The following is a 5,450-nucleotide window of genomic DNA, read 5'->3' on the forward strand; positions in this document are numbered from 1 at the left end:
TTATTATTATTATTATCATTATTATTATTGGTTAAATATCATTATTAATCTCCCCTATACATGATTCATTCACTTCGCATTGATCCCTCCTTATTTAGTCTTCCGCTTGATCGAATTGTAATGGCACTATCATATCTCTCTCACCCTATCTGCACCATATTTATTCTGATCATGGATCTTAAATTTTCACTTAACATGAGTCATATCAACATTAACAATTTTATTCTATTTGACATTAAATAGGAATAATATATTTGTAAAATCTCAGGGAATGAATTTGTAGTAAATCCAACGTTTCGCCTGGCAATCTGGTCCAAGCTTTTTCAAGGAATTATATATAGAGAGAGAGGACGGAAAGCGAATGTCCAGCGCTTTAATCGGGTTGGTGGACACGATAAGTCCACCTAGGGGAGTTGGAAAACCCTGATTACAAACCAATGATGAACATGGGCTTCAGTATCCTGAGGGGACAAATGGCGTATGAATCAATTGTTGGTCACTGACTACCATGGGACTGCATCTCCTCACGATGCTCCGCTGCCTAGTGGATCAAACCTTTAGGTCGAAGGCTCGGGTTGTGGCCCCCTAGGAAAACCACCTGCTTCGGTTTGGGAACCCGGGCAGTATCACAGCTCTCACACAAATCAAATGAGATTTGTGTGTAGTATATGTATGTAGTGCCCCTTTGTACCAATATTTATGTGTTTAAATAAATAAAATAGATGGTAATAAGGTAAGACATTATATTACTAAAAACATTCAAATCGAACCTGCTCCTTGTAAGTTCTGAAACAACTGTGACATTTATAACTGACTGATCATTGAGAAATGACCAATTTCCTATTCATCTAGTCATTTAATCCTGATGGAACTTCATCAAACAGGCTCCAATGTAATCACTTTCCTAAGTAATTCAATACCACCTACGCTATGTAAAGGAATGGTGTTTATGGCGAAATCTAGGTCCAAACATACCTTTCCAACTACATCCAACCATCTAGCAAATGTGAAATCATTTAGCAGCTGAATCGAAATTCAATAATCTAACTTATATAACTAGTCGGTTTACGAGCACCAGTAGTTATTATAGGCTAGTAACTACATCAATTTCAACTTAGTTGACCATTACAATTGAAATCATTAAAAGTCTAAGACAATTATTATAACGTGGTAAGCGGAGATGGATATTAGCTAGCAGTGGAATCCAGGACGCGCGTTTCGTCCTATTTCGGACTTGTCAGCTGAATGTACCTACATCTGAAAGTTGACGTTCACTCTCGGACTCGAACCCAGTACCTTTCGCTTCAAATGCCATCGCGTTATCCACTCGGCCACTGAGTCCTGATAGCCACTTGCTTGTGCAATGGGGTGAAGTCCTGGATTCCACTGCTAGCCACTATCCATCTCTGCTTACCATGCTTGTAAATTAAAACTATATCGAGTCAATACGCACAGTATGAACATATGCCGATTAGAGACTGATCTGTTGCAGTCCTAACAAATCGATGGGAAGATTCAAACAAACAATACTCAATGAATTTAATTATCATAACGATTATTTAGTTCAAATGATAGTTTTATCATTAGAATTGTAATAATTAGATAATAACAGCAGAAAATCTTCACAACATTTACATTTATACAGATGAAAAAATATCAAAGAAAAAAAGTAGTAAGTTATAAATGCGAAGTTTGAAATTTTCAAACAAAAAAACCGAAGGCGTTTTTTGTGAAGATATAGTATTTACATAGTTGAAAGCGTGAGTCAATTGAAGCTAGACCACCGTGGAAAACCTGGAAGCACTCCTTGACGGCCGTCTAGTCCTATTGTGGGACTCCTCAGCAGTGCGCATCCATGATCTCGCAACGTGATATTCGAATCCAGGACCTACCAGTCTCGCGCCAGAGCACTTAACCGATAGACCACTGAGCCGGCATCCGATGGTGTTTATTTCTAACTCCAACCAATGCACGAAATTCGAGCAACCATTCACCAATTGTCTTCAGTGAGTTTCTGGGTTCGAATCTCGCGAGGCGAGGTCATGGATGTGCACTGCTGAGGAGTCCCACAAAAGGACTAAACGACCGTCTAGTGCTTCCAGGTTTTCGATGGTGGTCTAGCTTCAATTGACTCACGCTTTCAACTATGAAGAAAAACTGAGTTAACTATAACGACAACCTAATCTGAAGTGAAAATAAACTATGTCATAGTGGTGAAATAAACAAGTACAATAATTCTAAAATGTCAACTGAATAAACGCAAATAACCATAGATAGAATACCAAGAATAAAATGCTTTAGAAAAATATTTGAAAAAAGAGTTTTTTATACGATAAAGTTTAGTCTGAAAAATATCATCTCTATGAGCTATGCTTGTGAAATAATGTAAATGTACATTTCCTTGTTATGTTGTTTGATTTAAAAGAAAAACTGAATGTCAAACGAATTATTCTAATAATAAAAGTATGTTAGACAAAACGTAACAGATTTCGATCCAACTTTAAGCATAAAAGTAAATTTAAATATTCACAAGTGGATATGGCATAATAAGTCAGTCAGTCAGTCACAATGTAAAACTTCGTACGTACGTACATCAGTTCGAGTTGCCATTCCACATTAACACAGAGATGAAGTTGTCGATTCAAATCCCATAATGGTAGAAGTAGTAAGAGTATAAGCATTAATGTGAAAGATTAGGGTTTGAAATTGTTATTCAAGGAGTATAATACAGTGAAATAAATTTGGAAAAAGAGAAAAAAGATAGAGACATGAAGAATTCAGAAGATTATAATTTGGGAGAACACAAAGAGTGGATTCACTTTTGCCACCGCAAACGATTTTGAGCCATGTCATTCAAGGTCTCTAACCATCGATTGCTATCATCTCACGAATCCCAACCAGGTAGTCTAAACCTACCAACATGGCTCAATCCTATTGTCAGTGACTTCATGGATTTGTTCCACGTTCTGGTCTGACCACCACTAGCTTTTTGCCAACCTACTCCTACACCATAAAACAACGCACGTCGAGGCAGTCAGTGGTTGGGCATACGTAACACGTGTCCCAGCCATCTCAACTGATGACGTTTCACCACTTCATCAATCGATTTACCATCATTACCTAGTGCCTGTTCCGTAACAACTGCGTTACTTACTCGGTGGTGCCATGATATATGAGCAATGCTTCGAAGACACCTATGATTGAGAACTAGTAGCCTACGATTATCATCTAATATTACCGGCCATGTTTCACTGACATAAAGTAGGACGGAACGGACTGCTGCACATTAAACCCGTTCTTTGGTTGCTAGACGGATATCTCGCCTACGCCATAAATGACGCAAGTTGGTGAAAGCTAGTCGAGCCTTCTGTATTCGTGCTGAAATTTCGTCACTCACCAGACCACAAAGGCTGATGAGACTCCCAAGATAAGTGAAGTGGTCAACACGCTCAACTACTTCACTTCCTATCATTAGTTCAGGTGCCGATGCAACCCAATCCTGAAGTAACATTTTGCACTTCGAGGGGTAGAATCGCATCCCGAACATGCCTGCATTGTTACTCATAGTGATTAAAAGACTCCGCATTTTGTATGACATAATAAAGAACCATTTTAACAAATTATACTATATCTCTGTGTAATGTACCAAAGACAATAATTATTTCTTGAATGAGACTACAGTACAGCATTGATCATCATTAAAGCTTGTCTATCTAGAAATTGAGTGGCTACTGAACCTGCTGTGTAATATACACATAAAAATGACATTAATATCATCACTATTAAAGAATGGGAGATAAATACGGGAATTTCATAAGACAAGCTAAAACAAAATATGTCATAGAAAATATCTCATTGTTTCTGGAAGAATTAAAAATTAATTTCAAAATTCCACAAATGATCATGGTTAACCTTATCAAGTAGTGACTAACAGCCATTTTTTTCTTCAATTCATCATGGATCAGAAATAAATTTTGTGAAAGTCCTAATCATCAATAGATCCAGGGTCACTCCATACATTTCAAAGCAATTTACTTCCAAATACACAATTGATTGATTTTAATTCCTATGAAGTATCGTGGCGTGTAATTCTTCCGCTGCTATACCTTTTTGATTTTTTTAAAATCTAAAACCACGTTGATGTGAACAGAGAATCAAGAAGCCTTGACAAACTACGGAAGCTATTCTTGAGGACGTTATTTCTTTTAATTCAAAGCTTGTAAAACAGTACCAGTTATTTTTTGTCTCTAGTCTATTTTACAGGTCATAAGCTTTCGTTTGCTGTATGATTCACTGCCATAGCCTTTTCTGTTACAAAGCTATTGTAATTTAAACGTGATATTTTGTACTCTATTTTCTACTTTAATCCCCCAGTTTTGAACATAATTGTATTTTCCTAATTGTTTGTTGTGGTCGGGTTAGTCATCTATTTATTCATGTATCCTTTTACACTAATCTGAAATCGGGAACCAGATCGGAATTGGGAATAAATCGAGTGATGTATCAGTTGTCTTGTCTTCTCTCTTTTACGTGATTGTCAGCCAATCAGCTGGTAGAATAGTTTTCGTCTCTCTACCCCAAGCAGTTGATCTCACTTCGAACTCACGTATACTAGCCTCAAGGCTCATCCAGGCAGCCTACCGCGTCAAGGTCTTAGTCTAGATTAAACAAGTTATCCTCTGCACGAAAATGGGTAGACAGATAGAATCTCTGTTAAATTAAATTGTTTGTAATACATTACGCAACTACATATTACTATTACAAATTGACATTTTAATCACATTCAGCTATTCACTGCTGAGAAGTCCCATACTAGAACGAATCGACCATCCAATGCTCCACGGTTTTCAATTGTAGTCCCACATTGATCCATTCATGATATCAATCTAAACTTGATAAACTCCACAACCATATGCTGAAAATGACATGCTCTTTTTAAATCACTTGCAATATTGATTAGAAAACATGAACTACTTATAAGTAGTTGAAGCATAACTTGATATTTAGTGGAAAAATTACTTTCAACAGTTTGTTGGCGTATGTTCGAACAACACAAAGGACACAAAGCAGAATATTTTAAGTGAAATCAAAGTTAAAATACTGATAGAAAAACATCTTCCAGCTCATCAAATTTTGCTGAAGCAACTGCTATTAAAAGTTAGATTAGGTCTGATAATGTCAATATTCTGTCATCTCGATCACGGTATGTGATATATGTGCGTAACTGTATGTGTTGATAGATGTGAGAAATATGATATAGGTAATGTGGAAGAGTTAGACTAGGATTACGTGTATGTTTGCCGGTGGTGTGAAATGTGAACAAAATTATGAGTGTGGATATTCGGATAAGTGGTCCTTGTTGGATGGATCGTTAGGTCCTCCTTTCTGTTACGCGAGGTTGAGTTTACCAAACCATGAAAAGCTTCGGCTATTCACCTATAACTGGATAA

At 37.0% G+C, this 5,450-nt stretch overlaps 1 non-coding gene across 1 annotated transcript; it reads right to left on the reverse strand.

The window, feature by feature from the left end:
• Positions 1 to 1,985: 1,985 nt before the first annotated feature.
• On the reverse strand, positions 1,986 to 2,052 carry Smp_tRNA_00334_Pseudo_TTG.1.1. Its single transcript has one exon. It is a non-coding gene (tRNA).
• Between the last annotated feature and the right edge of the window lie 3,398 nt (positions 2,053 to 5,450).

This window comes from Schistosoma mansoni, chromosome 3, assembly GCF_000237925.1.
Source record: "Schistosoma mansoni strain Puerto Rico chromosome 3, complete genome".
Lineage (NCBI taxonomy): Eukaryota > Metazoa > Platyhelminthes > Trematoda > Strigeidida > Schistosomatidae > Schistosoma > Schistosoma mansoni.